The sequence below is a fragment of the Scleropages formosus genome, chromosome 12, assembly GCF_900964775.1.
Source record: "Scleropages formosus chromosome 12, fSclFor1.1, whole genome shotgun sequence".
Lineage (NCBI taxonomy): Eukaryota > Metazoa > Chordata > Actinopteri > Osteoglossiformes > Osteoglossidae > Scleropages > Scleropages formosus.
In genome coordinates this window covers 20,970,600-20,990,927 of record NC_041817.1, presented here as the reverse complement: position 1 = coordinate 20,990,927, position 20,328 = coordinate 20,970,600, and the positions used below count along the sequence as shown (strand labels likewise).

General features: G+C 45.5%; 1 protein-coding gene across 1 annotated transcript in view; it reads left to right on the top strand.

Annotated features, from left to right (window-relative positions):
* LOC108929801 (neuronal membrane glycoprotein M6-b-like) overlaps positions 1 to 20,328 on the top strand; it is a 43,166-nt gene that overhangs the window by 322 nt on the left and 22,516 nt on the right. The gene's annotated exons all lie outside the window — the stretch shown is intronic.

Below are 20,328 nucleotides of genomic sequence, written 5' to 3'. Positions count from 1 at the left end.
GTGGGCTCAGTCTTGCTCTGCCTCTTGAGTGCATGTGTGTTGCATGCGCTACACAAGGCACATCATGAACCTCAGTGCTGTGGCTGGGATAATTCTCGGGAGAGGATTAGGAGTCTAAAGGGATTTCCTCTCCCTCTCCCTGATGGCTCCTTCTGTGCTCGTCTCTCCACGGACTCCTCGGTGTCTTACTCTCGAAAAACAGAGTGACGGACACACCGGTCGGCCCTTCCTTTCCCAACTTGTCCACCAGCCTTTCCCTTGCACCGCGAGACCCGGTTATCTGCTGCACGACTATTGAGCAACTGTTTGGATGTGAATATGTTCCTCTCAAAATTTTGCAAGCAGGCCGGTTTTAAAGTCGTTTTCCCTAGTGGTCCGGACGGTTTACCTGCAGTGCAGCGCGACTGTTCGTCGGTTGTGCGTTGATGTTGAGTCTTCGTGCGTTGATGTCAGTTGGTTGTGCGCTCTTGAGATGGTCAGGTCATCCGACGCGTGAGTTTTGTGCAGGCTCGTGTCTTCGTCTCATCGTATCTTGAGGTGATCCGGGAGAAGAATTCCTCCACCGATTCCCCTCCCCAAGAAAGAAGAAGGGGGGGGAAAAAAAAGAAAAGCTGGTTGGCGGCTCTACTGATCGCCATGCCAAGAAGCCTCAGGTTTGGCGCTCCGGCGTTCCCTCATGTTGGGGCCTGGTGTTGCTGGAGGGTCAGAAAGCGCCCAACGAGGAACCGCGAAGTAAGAGTTCGAGTAAAACTCAGTCCGGCGGGAACCGTGTGAGACGGTGTCTCTGAAATGGGTCTTTCATACCCTCGGGGCCTCTCTGCACTTTGTCCTCTGAAAGCAGTGCTGATGGATGTCAATAGTTCAAAATGGGTCGTGGAAAGACTGCAAAAGTGGAAAATCTTGTTGCTCGCCGGACCTTACAGGAGCAGAGACCAGGGCTTGGTCGAAGGGGGTGTTTCGTAGAGTGGTTAAGGTATCTCTGAATTTCTGAAACGTTATCACGTAATAGCTTTTTTTTTTTTGTTTAAATTGTGGTGGTGTGGGAGTGGTTATGTGGATAGAGTTCTCTTTCCTACCAGCAATTCAGAACTTTTAATTCTTTTTATGTGTTGGTCCGCATGTCTTTAACCGGTTGTTTCATAATTTGTGCTGAAAAGGGCAGCCCGTCCGCTGTGTTCGGCGGCCAAACGTTTGGATCATTTGGCACGAAGCTCCCAGTGCATCACTTTTTCCACGTTCGCTTTCCCTTTAATGACTCCGAAGGTCACATTAATGACTTTTCCCAGTTCTGATGGATCATTTGTGTTAGTTCAGCGAGTCATTCTTACTGGGGCCGGGGGGGAGCACCCAGCTGTCACAGTGCCTCCCTCCGTCCCCTGTCCGTGAGGACTTTGGACGTAACTGCCGCGTCCGAAGGTGCGAATCATCCCCTCGTCCCTGTCAGCATTGAGAGTTTACCATCTGTCTCCCCCCCCCACCCTGAAGGAGACCCCTGTATGGTGGGGAGGGGGCACTTCTGGGTTATTCCCATCACTTCTTAAAGACTGTCACTGGGCCCCAGTGTTGTAGAGCGCTACTAACCAGATGGTGTGCAGACATGTAAATGAAGGACAGAGCGCAGTTCTGCAAGGGCATCTTTTACCGTATTTGCATAATCGCACACCGACACTTTGTCAAATGGCTGCAGCTCGGAAACGAGGGCTGCCTGAAACTTTTTTGCTGAAGTACCGCGCTAAAAATGTGTAAAACTAAATGTAGCCATGGTAGTGATTCCAAAGGCTTGGGGTAAATCCCGTATTTTGGTAAAGAGAATGAGTCTCTGGCTCTGAAGGTTTCAGAGACAAAGTGGAAAATTCTGAAATACTGGAAGAGTGCTTCTTTTTTCTTCCCCTTTCCTCAATTTCCGCTTTAGACTCCTGCAAGCTCAGCGCGTCCTTCAGGGCAGCTAATATACCCACCCTAGGGGTATCCCCAGTTTACTTTACGGAACCCAGCTGGATGGGCCAGCTGTGCTCCGAGGCATTATTGGTTGACTTCCAGAAAGATTTTTGGAGTTTCAGCGTTAGGCTTTTTCTGAAGACCTGTAAGAGTGTTTTTTCAGTGATTGGGGGGTTTTGCTTTTTTTAAAAGCATCAGGATAGGGTGCCCCCCTCCCCGGTTCCAAAGTATTTCTGCTCTTCCCTTACTTAAGCAGTAGCTACCGAGGACTTTTCCGAAATCCTTATCTATGAGATGTTGACTTGTTTTTGTTGAGCACCCTTTCGTAATCTAAGACAAATTATGGTAAAGGCTTTTAATCAGTCACTAGAGCTCTGTCCCTCTGACATGTTGGATTGTAAAACCATGTTTGTGAATTTCAAGTATTTAAGGAACGAACGCAAAGAATTCCGGTGAGAACGTACAGTAGATGGTTATTAACAGTCGAGTTTTTCCCCGAAATTACAAACTGTTACTGTGTTTATGAACAATATGGTGATGTTCTCTTTCCGGTGGACATATTTATAATTCCTACTAGGTTATCATTATTGATTATGGTCCCTCACCTCTCCCACAATTAACTACTGATTGAATGTGCAGTTTATGCACACAGGTGACACTGGATCACACACTCAGCTACAGATGCTTTACTCGCAAACAGGGGAAACATTAAATTCTGGACCCTTTCCAGGTGCAAATTGGATTATGGACTATTTTTTTCTACTGCTCCTAATTAGACAGCCGTTCTGTATTTATAACCCCGGCCTTTGCCAGAGCCGTTACAAAACATTTAACAATTTTCATTAAAATCCAATTTCTAGCACTTAGTGGACAGACTCTTAATACATCAACTCGGAGCCTTGAATGTGAGCAGCTTTGTGCTGTCAATAGTTCCTAAAATGTATTGTTACATTGAGGTGTGCGCGTTACTGCTTTTGTTTCTTGGATACTGTGTGCGGCTGTAGCAGATGGCTTTTTTTTTTTTTTTTTTTTGGGAAGAATTTTTCTCCGATTGAGCGAAAAGTCAAAAAGGAGTCCACAGGGACTGGAGCCCTTTGGCCTAAGAACATGTCTCTTCTCAAAGCTGTTGTTAGATCTAGTCGTCAACTTTGACTCGAGTTCAGTGACGCGAAACTTGTAACAGTTTAATTCCCCGTCTGTCTTCTCTCCCTTTCGTTTTCGGAGGGAAATTTAATTTTAGCATTCTGTTTCAAATTAGGTGAGGAATTTTGTTGCTCCCCCCCCCCCCCCGTAATCCGGGCAGTTCACCAGATCCCGAAATAGACAGTGCATCTTGGAACTGTGTTATGGCAAAGTGTCTTCAAGATGCCACCTGTAATATTTGTAATGGTGATTTAGCGGTGGATCACGTATCGTTCTTGTGCTCTGGCCAATTAAATCAGCGCAGTTCAATTTAGTTTTTTTTTTCTCTCCTTTTGCAGCCGCCTCTGTTTAGAGTCAGATGACTCTCACCTGCCCCCTCTCTGGCTTCTGTTGCTAGGCACCAGGCGTATTGTTGGGGATGAGAGCTTGTGTGTGGGAATGGTGCTTGATGATAGATGGGATGCTGAATATTCACTCTCCAAAAGTGGGGAGAGGGAGCACAACTGCTCAGGGGGCACCCGAAATACAATAGCGCCCTCCTTTCGGAAAAGCTGGCACTTGAAACTGATTCCAGATATGGAATTGACACTCAATTCATCGAGAAAAGTTGTCAAATATTTGTATGTTCTTGTTGCCATGGAAGCCAGGTTGAGAAACAGAGTTGGTGTGTGTTTGTGGCCTGGGAGCTTTTTAATCCTGATGTAACGTGTTCCCGCAGGAAATTGGTGTGGTCTAGGTAATTTTATTTTTAAGTGCGCAGCTGTTGTATCAGATCCTTTAATTTCTTTTCAAGGTTAGTCTCAAGGGTGCAACAGCCGGCACTCCCTAAGGACTTTACCGGAAACCTTCTGGTTCAATGTTCAGGCCATTAACACTTGCAGTGTCTGGTTCCTGGGAGAGCCTCTCCCAGCATACGGGCTCTTGATTCTCATTTCTCGACCCCGAGGCTCTGGCACACATCCCATAGTGCAACAGGACTTGTTTCCTGTCCAGCTGTTTGTTAGTGGCCTGGAAACAACGGAGTCAAGGGTTGCTACGATAAGCCTCTGTTGGACCGTGTTTTATGGAATCGCAAGTGTCGAAACGGCGTGTTTGACACAGCCTTGTTCTCGAATTTCGTTAACGATCCCCTGAGGGCACTGTTTAAACCTTTCTTCTTTTTATTTCCTATCTGAGAAATCGGCGCAAATGCAAAGTTCCACTCTCCGGGTGTGTTTCCTTGAACCCCGCTATTGTTCGTCGGGAGGTGTCGATTGTCAGGGCCGCTTGGTTTCTGGGACTTCTGCCACACGGATGGGAACGCGGACCGGAGCCGATAGGGCCTTTCCTGTCCAGTGTGAAGTGTGAGAAATGAGGCCCTCGAACAGACCGGGGTAAGGCTTGTGATGATCCCACCCGCGCCCCTCCATCCCCACCCCCTCTCGGGGCAACGACATCGTTCGGCTGGCGGCCATCGAGATATCCCCATTAATAAGTCCGCCGGTTGAAAAGGGGGCTCATTGTTCATTGTGATGTAAAGCAATAGAAGAGGAACCCCCCAATGGGAACGGCCCTCCAGCGAGGTGCCCTGTCTTTGAATCTCAATGGGGGCCCCACTCGGGGCCACGCTGCGCGGTGGGAGGGGAGCTCCGAGTTCTCGCGCAGCAGAGGACGGCTCATTTATGTTCCGATCACATCTCCCCTTCCTGGTGGAAAGAGTGTGGAAAACAAATGGTGCACAAAGAGTCATGAATACGCAAATGGGGTGTAGCGTTGAAGATCGGCTCACGCGCTTCGGCAAAAGACTTAAAGCTGTCGTCGGACCGTTGCACGGAAACTTTCACCGGGCGGTCTCGTGAAATCGCAGTAGCTGCTTGGGAAGTTTCCGCTGATCTTGTACAGCGGAAAAAGTGTAGTAGGAGATGGGGTAGCTGGAATAAAGGGCTCTTTTTTTGTCTTTAGTAGTGCATGTCTTTCCCAAGTATGGCTCCTCCATGGACTTATGTACTTATCAGTCTAAACAACTAACAAGTTGTTGTTGCTGTTGTCTGTAAGTTTCATATATAGCTGTAATTAAAAAAAAAAAAAAATTTAAAAAAATTGACTTGCAGGTACATTTAAAGTGATTGGGGGGAAATTAGACATATTTCTTGATAAACTCCTTTATGAATTTATAATTTTGCTCATCTTGTTATTGATTGGAAACACTCAGAATAGTCAGAACGCCGGACATAAGCTGTAAACACTGTGGAAGGCAGCTGAATTAAGGCAGACACACACTCTGGTTATGTTCTGGTGAGTTCTACTGCCACCTATCAACTCGGCGTGAAAATGCAGGTTGCCGTCAGTCCGGAAAAAGCGGATGTTTGAATATGCAAAACGAAATACAGCTAAAAATAAGTTTTCAAAATATGTATGTATGTGAAGACTCATACCTTGACTTTTTAAAACACGAGAGGTCTGATTTTTTTTTTTTTTTTTTTTTTAGCTGAAGGTTTTGTCGAAGGCAACTATTGGGGTTTTACAAGTACAATAAGTGCTTATAAGGTTTGTACAATCCATAAGTACATAAGTGCATGTTAACCAGAGTGCTAATCCGGTGGCGTGTTGGACTGATCCATCTTAAAATTCCATTGTTTAGCTGAGCCAGGAGCTGAGGGAATGTTTTCAGCTTCGTTTGTGGAAAAACGGGCCTCGTTGCAAGTGCCACAATGCACGCAGAACCCCGGAGCTCCAGGAAGCGACTGTGCAAACTTAAAAAAAAAAAAAATTCATGTTATTTTACAGTTTCTTACCATAGCTCCACATTTTACCATACTTCATGTTTCCTCTGTCTGCACGCTTGCTGACGCACTTCGTTAGAACGGAACCCATAACTTTCCGAGTCAGGAATTCGGTTCTTCAACCAGGTCGCCCCTCCCGACTGTAAAGGGTTGCAGCGACATCGCCGGCGTCCTTTTCGCACTCGTGCCTTCGCACCCTCGCCGACTGACAAATGAACTTCGTGTTTGCTGTTCAAGCCAAATTCCAGTTACGCAAGCCTGGAAGAGTGTTTTCCATGACACGCAAATTTCATCGGCCCTAACGTGTTTCACGTGACTGATGCCTGAGCACCGCAGCGACGCAAGAATCCGTTCCTTTTTCCGTTAACCCCGAAACTAAGAGTACGTACACTTCCATGCTCACATACACTGTGTAAACAATATGTTGTGATGCAGGTCCCTTTACTGGGATTCTGATTGTCTTCCACTTGCAGTAAGACTGTCTCTGAGCCTTGGGACAGCTGGAATGTATGCTGGCAGCCACCTTGAGCCAGCAGGGGGCATCGTGGCAAAGGTGTGCACCAAAAGACTGATTGGATTGCATGACTTGCTGCGAAATCCTCTCTGATTGGGTTGTAGGCAGACTTTCCAGCTCTTGTTGATGACATTTGCATTTCCTGCACCCCGAAGGGACAGACATTCACCTTAGTCCTAGTCGCGACATGCAAACCTGACCGGCTTCCTCGTCTTGGCATAATTTTTTCCACTCGAGACTGAAACTTGAGCGCGACACACCATTTATTAGCAGCTTCTCCTCAGACATTCACTCTAAATTATTGGCAGTTATGTTTATTTGTATTTTATTTTTTTTTTTATAGACTGTTTCACCCTCTCGTTAATTTCCAGCACTAACACATGACATCATAGGTTTGTTTCACTAGTTTGGGCTCCAACTGGGCAGCGAAATGACTCTTTTGGACTGATTAATACTGACCTTGGCATCACTTACTTTTGTTTTTCTGCATTTAAAGGCTGAATTCTTGTAAAGCCATGTGTTTTGTCTAAAACCATCTCGTTTAAAAATTTTTGTGGAATGCAAAGAAACCTTTACAGCATCAAGAAATCAATATATTCCTGTTTGGAGACCAAGCGTCTGACTTGAAAACACTAACCCCGCTATGTAAATGAGTGAATAATAAGTGGTTGAGTACTGTATATAAACCCAAAATTCCAAGTCGCCTTAGTGTGGAGAAGAGGACAGGCTGGAGATGGATCTTTCTTTCCGCTGGGAAGCCGACCGCTGCCATGGGGCCTTCGCAGCGAGACGCCTCCTGGCCTGCGGGACTACTGGAGAAGTCCGTTAAAACGAGGAGACGGCTGAATCGGACCCTTGGCCGCTTGCCTGCTGGTCCATTCAGGCCCTCACAGATAGCTCTTTGTGTGAGACCACCCCCCTCAATAGCGCCACTAAACAAAAATAACAACAAAGGCGTGGGAGGCTCTCCCATGCCGCCGGGGGAAGCGCTAAACCGGGCGAGAGAGGAAGCTGGATGCCATCGCACTTTCACAAGGCGACGCTTGAGAATTACTGAGTGGGGTTTTTTTTTTTTTTTTTGCCAACGCGCCCTGCGGTAACCCCCTTTAGAACAATCCAGTTACACGAAAGCGCAAAGCTGATGGAAAACCCAACCGCGGTCCGTGCCAACGCGCTCAGCTGGCTGTATGAGACGTGCTCGTGTCTTGTCCCAAGGGAGTCTAGTGGATGTGCACGTTACTTTAACACTTGTCTTAGTGAATCTTTTTTTTTACAAAGATTTCTTTTTGTAAAGAAGCTGTAACGGACCGAAAGTGTTTAGCTGTCTTGTTAAGTGACGCAGTAACTGACGCATTAGCTGACAGAGGTTAATTGACATTTTTTCCCCATAGATCAGAACCGATGTATCAAGAAAACAAAAGTGTGTGGCATCTTAAGCTTCCTCTTATCTCTCCATTCATCGCTTCCATTACAATTAAAGACTTTATTCAATGACGAATTAAGGAACTGTCATTGTTCATTTAAAAGTCATACAATAAAAAAAATCTGAAACCAGCTGACAAATATCAAATGATAGGTACTTTAAAACAAATTAAGACTCATACTGCGAGGCGTTAAGATTTTTCCATTAATAATAAAAAAAAAAAAAAAAAAAAAACTATAGTTGATGTACTCACTTTAGTTCTGGTTGCATACTTGGGAAATGTGTAAAATTATGGAATATGATGTGGACTAATGGTTGCACATAATACATATAAGGAGCAATATAGGTAAGTTTGTAAAAGAAAAAAAAGATATAAACACAAGTAAAGGGTAAAGATAAAAGTATACATTTAAAACTCATAAAATTCTACACTTCGGACTTGGTGCATGCATAATATTGTGACATCAGAGGACTCGGGAGCCGAAGGACATCATGTATGTCAGTAGTATGCCTATTGACGGTTGGCAACCAAATATTACAAACAAACACACATACAAAATACCCCACGTCAGTCTCAGTAATCATTAACACTGCTGACATTCACAGAAGAACGTAAAGCAGCTCTTTGACATCATTAAAAGTACAAGAGAACGGTACAAGGCAAGGTTTGATGGGAAGGCTCCGCCCACCCTGCTGCTTCGTTACTATTTGTACGTGTTCAGCACAACGGAATCAGTGTTTACTTTAATTCTATCATCGTTACAGTAAGGGAGAGGGTCTCTATATTTAGAGGTCAGTGTTTCAGCTTATTCTATTTTGAGAATATGCCAAATTCATCCTGGGGATTGTTATGTAACACATGTTTGTGATTCATCTTCGGTGGGGTCGCTGTGACTCAAACTCATGTGACTCGCAGTGGAATCGGTTTCTGTGGGCGCCGACAGCGCGGATCCTGCACTCCAGCTCGACGCGCTGCGTTCCCAGCTCCAAAAACTTCGGCCCGTGTTCGTGCTCGAGCCTTTCGGCGATTCCTAATTAAAGTGGCATTGTTTACTGCTCACCCGTGAAACAGGCGTGAAAGCGAGCACTCCGGGCAGATGAAATGTCCTGGAACAGTTCCTCTTCTTTTTTTTTTTTTTTTTTTTTTTTCTTTTTTCCCTCCCCTCTTTCTTGGACGGGGCAAGGGGGCAGCTGCGGGATGGCCACCCTCGGCCGCAGGATCGTGGAGGGTCTATGGGAATGGAGATACACAGCGAGAATTTAGCCGCCCCTAGTTATTCATTTCTATCCAGCTCATAGTCTCCATAAACATCACCAGGAAAAATACAGCCTAAGCAGTAGGGGAGACCCAAATCCCAGGAAGTATCATTTCCCCTTGTGAAATGTTGAAGAATATACGCTACCTGTCAAAAGTTTGAGTACGCTTGCTGGAAATTGAGTTTTTCCCTGCATTTCATATTCGCTTAAGAAACATCGTCCAGACAGGTGCCATCATGACTCCTCAGCTCTTCAGTTCCCAAGGCTGTAGAACACTTCCGCGTTACCATGCTTTCACTCTTCCGTTCGGTTTATCCCGTACAGGTGTTGCCCAGGTCGATCCCACTACTGACTGGTGTTGCACATCAGTTCAGTCAGTGTGGATAGAGTGTAAATTATGATGGATCATCTCAGCGCTGCCATGTCTTCTGAGCTGGAAGAAATAAGAAAAGTGTTTTGCTGTGGCTGTTATTGCTGCTGGAGGGCATGATGGGAATGGTGTGAATGGGGAGTCACGTGCCTTCAGGCTCCGTTGCAGTACTGTCGGAAGCAGAAGCCTCTTTTTGGGGGAAGAAAAGGGTTTGGATGCAGCTTTGTGTTGCGGGATCGAAACACACCATAGCGCACGTGTGACAGTTACCATTTTCACGGGGTTCACCAGCTCCTCGGCGACGTCTGCCAACCGACGTTGCGTCGATCAGAGGCAGGCGTTTCGCTGCTGCTTTGTTGTGCTGCGGCCGCTCTTGTGCGCCCTGGTTCTCGGAGCGGTTATGTCGCCAAGCAACAGCTGAGTGTGGGCGGAGTTAATATGGGCCGGGTGGGTAATGAAGCTGTAAGTGGGTCATGTTCGGGGACGGCGCCTTCGCTTGCAGCGCGGCGGGATTGTGGGGGACGGGGGTCTAGCGAGCAGAGCGTACCGTGTTTTTAACGCTACCCCTGCAGTGCTCGGTCTTGTCGAACTCAAAGGGATGTGGTTATATTGGGGGGGCGGGGGTTGCGGTTGGACAGCACTAACATCCATGCATGTCTTTCTGTTTCACAGTTGCTGTCTGAATTTCCCCCAGAGATCAATAAAGTATCTGTTTATCTGTCTGAGTGAACCTGTTTAGGAGGAAAGTTCTCGATTGCAGTGAAATAGCTTACGCTGATTTTTTTTTTTTTTTTTTTTTTTTTTTTTTTTTTTTTTTTTTAAGTGGGGAAAAACAGCATTCCATCATATAAGCTGAACTCAGGGGTCAGAGGTCAAAGGGTGAGAATATATGGGTTATTAGTAAAGGACTTGCAGGCTGTTCGTGGGTGGGTGTGCGGGAATGTTGATGAAATGTGCCGTCTTGCAGCGTACGGGTGTTTGTTCAATGCATGTCGGCAGGTGGCGCTGTGGTTAGAGCAGCTGCTTTCCGAGAGAAGGACCCAGGTTTGAATCCCACCTCGTTCTGTAGTGGCATTTAAAGAATATACTCCATCTGAATTTCTCCTAAAATGACACAACTGACTGAATGGATGTGTAATAGTAAGAAGTTAATACGGACACTCCTCAAATCCGACTTGCGTAAATCCGGATTTACGTTAAAAAAAAAAAATAAAAAATACACGTTCTTTACGGAGAGTGCTTTTATTTTACGCAGAACATCTGAAATGCGTTAAGCGCGAGTCGGCGTAGCCAGACAAAGCAGGAAGCTGCATCTTCCCAGTTCCCACGTGTTTTGAGCTGTGAACACATCTCTTCTCCTTAGTGTATTAGTGTAGTGCTCTTTTTTTGTTTGTTTTTTTTTTTTAATTCACAATCATTGTGAATAATTAAATGGCATTTTAAAAAAAAAAAAAAAAAGCCTTGTGGTAAACGTGAGCTTGAAGGAAAACAAGAACCATCTCCCAAGTGTACAGCAATCGATTTGGAGGCGAATTTGGAAATAATGAGGAAGTATGAAGGTGGACAAAGATTATGGTCTATAGCACGGGAAACGGGTTTAGCCGTATCGACTGTGAATACGAGAGCGAAGGATGCTGCACGTATAAAGGAGCACGTGGAAGGAACAGCTAGCATGAAAGCAAAAATAATAACAAAGAAACGTCAAGGTGCAAACGAAATGGAAAAATGATTAATGTTATTATGTTGAATGGTGGGGGTGGAGGGAGAATCTGACAAAGGTGTCTTTCGACTTGAGTAAGGCACTGAATGGTCTACTTGCGCAAGTCGAGGGGTGTCGATACAAACCCAACGTTGTTAGTTTCCTTGGAGAATGGTGCCATTTAAATGACTGTTGTTGTTAATAAATATTTACAAGTGATTGTAATTGTATTTATTACATTTAAATTTATTAATTTAGTAGCTGCTTTTCTCCAAAGTGGCGTACATCTCAGCAAAAATACAATTTGAGTTTATTATAGTTATTATAATCACATATAAGTAATTTTAGTGTTTTTTTTTTAATAATAAAACCCGCACACACATTTTCTGAACCGCTTGTCCCACACGGGGTCGCGGGGAGCCGGAGCCTAACCTGGCAACACAGGGCGTAAGGCTGGAGGTGGAGGGGACACACCCAGGATGGGACACCAGTCCATCGCAAGGTATCCCAAGCGGTACTTGAACCCCACACCCACTGGAGAGCAGGACCCGGTTCAACCCACTGCGCTACTGTGCCCCCCCCATAAAACCAGCTCATATAATTTGAAAAGGCAAAAAGAAACCTCATCATCTGATCTTCACAACCTCATCAGGAACTTGTGGTCAACAGTGTGTGGAAACATTGATGGCGAACAGCAAACTCTAAATTTAACACCGTGACGCGAGTTTGAGGCTTAACTACGGTAAGTGACGTGGAAGGAGGTGCGTGTGACAAAAGGAGGAGGACCACCGCAGGAACGTGCGGTCAGGATGGGGAGGTGCAGACGGGAAAAGCCCCACTGTGCTCATTTGTGTGAATAATGTATGCAAATGCAAGCAGCTGTTTGTGCCCAGCGTTATTCATGAACGCGACACGCTCGATTTGCTGCGTTGTAACGCTTTCCACATGGTTGAGCTTTTTAATTTATTTATTTATTTATTTTAAAAAAAAAAAAAAAAAAAAAAGTGGCTTAAACTACAGCTGTAAGACAGGAGGTAGAAAATTTCATCCCCGGCCCCAAATACGATTGTGCGCGTCTCTTAGGTGTGCTTAAGGGCTCTTGGACAACTTAAAGGCTCTCTGACCGTGCTGCTCTTGGTGGGAGGCGCTGCCGTGATTATGGCGGCGCAGATCAGAGGAGATGTCGTGCGGATCTCGTATTAAAGTTCCCCCGTGGCGCAGGACTCGTAAATGATTGCGCGTCGGGCCCAGGGAGCTCCGCGTGGCCCAGGTGCTTTTCCTAAATGGGACGGCTAATGATGATGCCGATGACGGACACCCTCCAAGAGATTAAAGGCGTAAAGGAATCGCCGCGTACTACGCTGCGTTGTGCTTTCGGCCAATACCTTGCAATCGGAAGGCCCCGGGTTCGAATCCCTGCTCCTGCAGTAGTACTGATGGTCAAGGTACTTAACCCTGAATTGTTACAGATGCTTTTGTATAAATGGGTCAGTCATAATAAAATTGATATTTCAAATCATCTTGGACAAAAGCAACAGCTTGATAAAAACAATAACAATGACATCTGCTGGAATGATAAAAAGCGATTTATATTTTTGAAATGAAAAAATCCTACATTCTAGATTTTTTTTTATACAATTAAGAAATTAGTGAAAGTATATTAGTGGCCATCGTTGTGTGTTGCTCAGTGTGGGTAATCATCTTAGACAAAGGGAAAAAATAATAATGTCAAAATTTTAGAATACAGTTTAGTCTTTCAGAAATCGTGGTGCGGCTCTGTGTCGAAATACTGGGCTTTTTTGTTCGAGGCCGAGTGTGTATAGCCTTTATATAATAGACAGGAAGAGCAAACATGGCGTGTCAGTGTGGGGCTGTGCAAATCAACCTTCCCGAAAAGAGAGGTGACGCCACACGGACTGTTCTGGTGCTTCGTCCCCATGCGACGTCCCTACGCCATCAGGAACGTTGCCGCATCTGTATCCCATCGCAACCCTAATCCTCGCTCCGCAGCCCCGGAGTCGGTGTCTTTAAACGCAGCGTTGCCTTACTGCTTAGAGGAGGCTTTCGTCCAAAGCGAAGTTTACTCTTTCTTTATCCAAAACATTTTTTTTGCTGTTTTGCCATTTTCACCTTCTTGATAACTCACTCTCTGTAGAACACAAGGACTCATTCATTTTGGGTCTTGAACTAGCAACCTTCAGGTTACAAGTCTATGCTGGTGGGCTTTATACAACTGCATCACAGGGCTTTATCTTCCAGAACAACGGGTGATTGTATTTCTGAATTGCTGAAAGGTTCCAGATTGTATTCAAAGGAATATGCAAATGTGGCTCTATTGTTCATTGTAAGCAGAGGGATGTGTGTGTGTGTGTGAATGTGATCACTTGTCACTTCTTGGTTTAAAACCATCATCCATCTGTAGTTAAAGTACTGCTGTAAGCTCTCCATCCACCCGTCCACCCATCATAACCACTTGGAGCTGTGAGGTACCAGTGTTGCCCTCTGTGCCACCGCGGTACACTTGCAGTAAAACACACTCACTCACTCACTCACTCGCTCACTCTGCACGAAACCACTTCTCCCAAGCCGGGTCGCGGCGAACCGGAGCCCAACACAGAGCGCAAGGCGGGAGGGGACACACCCAGGACGGGATGCCAGTCCGTCACAAGGCACCCCAAGCGGGACTCGAACCCCAGACCCACCAGAGAGCGGGACCCGGTCAAGCCCGCTGCTCCACTGCGCCTCCCTGCAGTAAACTAGTCGTACCCTAAATGTTACTGCAGCGTTAGAATGAAAGGCATCCTAGTTTGGACCTTCTAAATACTCATGCTTCCCCAAGTTCCAAGAGAAACGTTTCTCTTTCCCAGAATGAAAGCAGCGAAAAGGAAGTGTCCCCCCCATCCCCCAGTGTGACAGCTGGGAAACGGCACAGAGGAGATCAGGGAGAACTGGCACCAAAAATCAGCAAGTTTCCTATAAACCCAGGGAAGGAGCCACGAGCTGACTCACTCGTTCTGCTCTCGGAACCGCTGCTGGCCCGGGCCAGGCCCTTAACCGCATTGCAACTGAGACTCCATTCTCAGCATGGAGGTTCTGACAACAATCCCTGCTGTCCACCCTCTGCCCTTCGCTGTTTGACCTCAAGCTCCCGAGCATAGCTGTGGGGTCCAGACTTACGGAGGTGCCGGGGTTGATTGAAAGAGCTTTTTGCTTCACCCCCTACCGCTGCGGAGCCAAGTAAATAAACAAACAAACAACAAAGAGACGTAGACGGGATATCGCAACATGTGGGTTCAGAAAACCCCGAGAGGAGTACCACGGTAACATACTCTACGTGGGGCTGACGCTGCCTTCTGGGCTTTGTTGGCTTTGAGACATGTAATTAGAGTCTGGAGTGGGTCTTTTACAACTTCCTGGTGTCTCATTCCCAGAACTCAAGATGTAGCGCTGCTGGATGTTGAGAAGTCACGTACTGCTCTTCACCAACACGTATTACTTTTAATCAAACAAAACAAAATCGGGCCAAACGAGAATAAGTTGCTTAAAATGGTGCTGTAATCCATTCTGAATGGTCTTCACAGTGGATTAATAACATTTTTATAATGATGACTTTTTTTATTAATCCACTGATTATTGAAATTACAAAGCGGATGCAAGAGTATAAAGAAAATGTGGTGATTGTAGGTCGACAACGTCCCAAATGTGGCTGGAGATGCACCCAGCTTTTAGTTGCTTTTACAACTATGGTGGCAGGGTGGAAGATTCTAGGTTTGAATTTCATCTCTTGCTGTAGTACCCTCAATCAAGGTATTTACCCTGAACTGATACAGTAAAAATGACCCCCCTGTATATAACTGGATGGATAATTGATTTGTATGCAAATTTTAAGTCTAAATTGCTTTACCAATGATGTCAGGTGTAATCAATAAATAATTAATTTTGCATAGAAATAGAACTAGACTGGCTTTTTTCAGCCCAGGTGCGGTCAGGTAGCTCACCTGTAGGGACGTGCTTTCATTGGACTGCTGGGATGGTCCTTACTGGCTTTCAGTTCTGCAGCGATCGATTTGTGCTTTATCAATCACTCCTTGTGTATGTGATTTAAAACATTCAGGACTCTGACACTGGAGCGATTTGGATTTGTAAGGATACGGTTTGGAATTAATCGACCTCCACAGACAGAGACTCGCATGGTCCTGTAACGCTGCCTGACTAATTACTCATTACCGCGCTAATTGCTCAGCCCATGAAGGCTAAAGTGCTGGTTTTCCGGCCTTAATGACTTTCCTCATTCATCTTTCGCTCTGACCTTTTGTGCGCTTGTCACCGCAGCCAGGAAGACAATGGTTGGCATTCTGGAGACGGGAGGGAACGCTGGGTTGAGAAAATTGGGTACTCTAAGAGTAACGTAATTGGGAGAATGTCATTCAGTTTTCTTGTTCAGACGGCCAGTGGGAAAGGGGGATAAGGAGTCTGGATCAAAACCCACAAGTGGGATGGCTATTGTACCTTGAAGTGGAATAGCTAATTTCAGTCACATTAATTCATTTGACCTTTTTGTCCAAAGTGACTTGCAGTGATTTAGTCATTTGGGTAATTTTTACTGGTGCAATTTAGAGAAAGTACCTCCCTGAAGAGTACTGCAGTAGGTGGGGTTTGAACTTACAACCTTCAGATCTAAAGGTAGCAGCTCTTACCACTATGCTAGTCCCTGCTCGATGTTGCATTAAATTAATTTTAAATTACATTACAACTCAGCAAAGTTCTGAAAGTTATTGACCGAATCAAATGGATGAGTGACTTTTATTATAAGGCATGTTGGGATTAAATGGTTTAAATGTAAATCAATAAATGTGATCATTCATTTGCCCAGCAAAGATCAACAACACAATTAGACTTTTGTGCATCACAGTAGATTTCCCATAGATGCTGATGATCACAAGGTAGAAGATGGAGAAACAGTTAATGCTTTTCAGGTAAAGACTCAGAGCTCAGTCCATATCCCCAAACATGTGACAAAGAATATATAGCTATTATATACATAGCTTTTTCTGCTGGAATTTGACTTTACAGCCTTTTGGTTTATATAGGAACCCCAAAATAGGTTTCAAATCTGCTTCCTTAAAAACCACATATGCAACTTGTCTCAATTAAAAAAAAAAAAATCACTGCATTTTTTTCTGAGTTTCCTAACCTCATTAAATGTGATTTGAGTAAGATGATGATCTGAACTGGATACGACTTTCCATCCTAAGGACACAGATGCAGGTAAGAAGTTTCTGGAAGCAATCAGTTTACGTGGTTGCCAAGATGGCTCTGAAAAGCAACAATAACAGGGCGTCTTTTGGAAAAACGCAACGGGGTTATTCTACGAGAACTGATAACCGAAGAGACGAGGTGTATTTCTGAGATTTGCCCATTTGGTGCGTCTTGGCGCTCGGTTTGGGAAAACGCTCTAGTATGCTTTTTCTTTTCGAAGTGGGGGGGGAAAAAGTGCACAGCTGTTTGAGGACATAATTATGTTTTTGTTTCTGTTCTTCAGAGAGACGTCTGCCTCGCTGTTTACTGAGCGGCACGTTATCCGCAGGCCTGACGAGATGTAATGGGCTCATTACTGCCAGTCAGGTCGCTCCGCTTCGCTCTTTCTTCATGTTTCAAAGTAATAAATAGGGGATCGTCGGGCGCGCAAAAAAAAAAAAAAAAAAAAAACGCTGGAATTTCCTAAGAGGAACTTCTGAGAACTTTGGAATTGGAAACAGCGAACTTCACCAAACAGCCAGGCTGCGTCTGGCCTATGCAGGCCTTCGGGACGTGACTCCAACACTGTTGTTCCAGTTTAATATTAAAGGTCTTCGCTGCTGTTCTCGGTGAAAAGCGTACTGTAGATGTTCGCTTCTAGAACAACCCGTCTTTAAAAATGAGTCCCGTCGCGTACGAGAAACGTCCAGACCTTCCGTCTCTCGTCGTCTGTACCGTCTGCAAGAAAATGGCTTGGATCTTATCTCTGTCTCTGTGTTTGGCTCCTGTTTCTATGCATCTGTGATTTCAGCCAGTAAATGCCGTTTTAGATGGGCTGGTACCTTGAGTTCGCCGGAAGAGTAAGTACATTCATTCTGCATTCCGGTTGTACGAGATTTCCATGCAGACAAAATCAAGATCAAGAAAAAAAATGCAGTATTTTAGAGGAATACTAGACTGGCTGTTTAAATTTCTCCTGCATTAATTTCTTTTTGATTGAATTAATAATGTTGCGTTACACTGGCTGCCCAGTTTACGAACGTACTGGGACCAGAAGTCTCATCCTAATTCGTTTCGTTTGTAAATCCAAACAAATTTTTCCCGCCGAGTCACCGCGAATAAAACCTTAATACAGACGTTTCTCCTCTTTGTTCACTGACTTGGGCCTGTGTAAAATGTTGAATATAGCTATTATAAGCAAAAAAAATATTTAAACTTTTAATGAACCTTGAGCAACATTAAAATTAAAACTAATTTTGAATGATTGAAAGTAAGTACGCCTTCTTTCCACAAACTCCTATTCTATGTTGACATGATGTGGCGCAGCATTCATAATCATCTTATTGATCCCTAACGTGAATAAAATGCTATTAACAATAAAATGTACAGGACTGTGCAAAAGTTGTAGGCACTTGGGGGGGGGGGGGAAGCTGTAAAGTGAGAATTCTTCCAAAAATAAAGCTCTTCCTACAAAGTTTAGTAACCATCCATCGTCAACAACCGCTTGTCCCGAGCGGGTTCCTAGTGGGCTTGACTGTTCTTGCTCTCTGGTGGGTCTGGGGTTCAAGTCCTGCTTGGTGTGCCTCACGATGGACTGGCGTCCCGTCCTGGGTGTGTCCCCTCCACCTGTAACCTTGCGTCCTGTGTTGCTGGGTTAGGCTCCAGTTCACCATGACCCTGCTTGGGATAAGTGGTTTCAGAGTCTGCATGTGTGTGTACGTACGTTCTTTCTTAAACGACACACAAAACTCTTACTGTAATACAAAAGAAAAATGCTTGGAAATCTAAAATATGTTCTTTCCCATTGACACTAACGCAGAAGATATTAAATAACCGCCTAAAACAAATTTTTGTGAAACATCTAAGTGTTTAAGACTTTTGCACAGTACTGTACTTTAAGAAATTTGTCTCCTTGAAACTTGAACATTGGTTAGAAGAGGAGCCAGTGAATAAGTTGTGATGTGTCACTCTTGGTAAAAGTAGATGTATGTTTGCTTGTTTGTGGACCTCCTGTGGTGAGGATTCATGTGGAAACATTAACTGTGGGGCCGCAAGGCTGGCGCTCAATGGCGCTCTTATTACTTGTATTATGGACCTTTATTTTTCATGTTGTCTTGGCAATCACTTCAGAACATCCTTTCCCCTGGAGAAATGGGGCATCATTGCATTTTGCCATTTTGGTTGTAGTGGGGCTGGGGATGGTGTAGCGGTAAGAGCTGCTGCCTTTACATTTCAAGGGTGCAGGTTTGAATCATGTGTGATACTGTTGAGCAAGGGTACATACCCTCCATTTGCTCCACCCATCCATATAGATGGGAAAATTACTGTAGGTAGTTTAACGACACAAGTTGCCTTGGAGGAAAAGTGTCAGCCGAAGAAATAAATAGGTGACTCTTGTGTCTGCCGCAAGACTCGTGGTCCAGGAATCGCAGGAGGTTGGCGAAGAGCAGGACTGAAACGGTGACTCTTCTTCAGAGCTCTTTATAAGACGTACAATACATCCTGAATCCATCCATGCCGGCCTAGACCTGAAGAAGAAAATCTGTGTAGGGGGCAACTTTTTACACATCATAGTGTTGTTTGTGATTTGATGGAGCCCCATTTCTGAACTCCAAGGCATGGCTTGTGGGATATCGAAGAGAGTGGATTTGGATTTGTACGGAAAACCTATTCCGGTTCCCTCAGGTACGCCATACTGTTCCTCTTTTCACTGGGAATGTTCACTGGGCACCTTCAGTGTTGTGCAACCCATTGGTCAAAATGTTCATGTCCCTTGAGGTACTCTTCCCATCTGTTGACTTGTTGGTTGAAGAAGTTGATACGGACTTTAATATCGACCATTGACAACCCCACCTGCCATTTATTTTAGCTTGTTTAATTTCTCAAGGTGACGGTGGCTCCACATTTGTTCTTCAACCCCTCCCCGTCACCACCTTCCATCCAAACCCTCAATGATTCCCACGGGGAGCCGTCTTCAGGGCCCTTGCCCCAAGGCCGGGTGTGAAAGATGAAGTGCGGGCAGAATGCAGGGAGGCACATTGTGGCCGTGCCATTATACGCCGGGGGTGGGCCTCAATGCCCTCTGAACGCTTGCTCACCCGTGAAGACTCGGAGGAGACCGTTCTCACGGACAGCACCCCACGCCCCCCAGAACCCTTCATGGAAATTACATGGTGGTAATTTGCATTTGTCAATACAAAGTGGCCATTTAACGACCAAAAACGATTTTCGCACGCTATGTTTTTGTTGATGCTGTGATGTTGCCAGTGTGTTTTGCTCGAGACATGCAGGCGAGGCGCTCGTGAGAACGGGGCCAAGCTGCCGGAGGACTGCTCCAGGCCAGCTGTGATTCCAGCACAACATCTGCAAGGCAGCCGTACCCTAAAGAGTGCAGGGCAAAGGGCCAGATTAGTCCGGAGACGTGGTCTTCGCCACCGCTGCTGCTCCTCGAGGACCTCGCTGCCCAAAGGCTCCGGTGCAGAACCCTTGCGTCTCTCGAATCTTTGCGACCGCTGCGATAGCCATATCTAGATTTTTGGCCCGCGAGTCTGGGTCCGTGCAGCTGATGTGGGACCGGATCCAAAATCTTGCGGAGTGCCTACAGGGAACACATTGGAAACCAGGCAAAACAAACCAGTGTGTCTTTTTTCCACCCCAAAAGTACTTCCATGTTCCTGTTTAGGTGTAATTTCCTCCTGTGATCCTCCACCGCGGGGATTTTCCTTAGTCTCGCAGACCCCTGGTTGTGGATTCGGTCCCCACCGTCCATGCAGATGGATGTTGACCGACATGTGTTTGCAATTGCCCCAGACTTTGCTGGGGGACGGGACGGGACTCAGCTTCCTGGTCCCCGGGTCGCTTCGGCGCTCGGGACATGGCTTCAATTTGAAGTCCTTTGTTGTGGTCACCAAATAATTTGGGGGCTTTCAGAAGTGAGTTGAAGGGAACGAATCGGAACTGCGAACGGCAAACATCCGCTTGCGT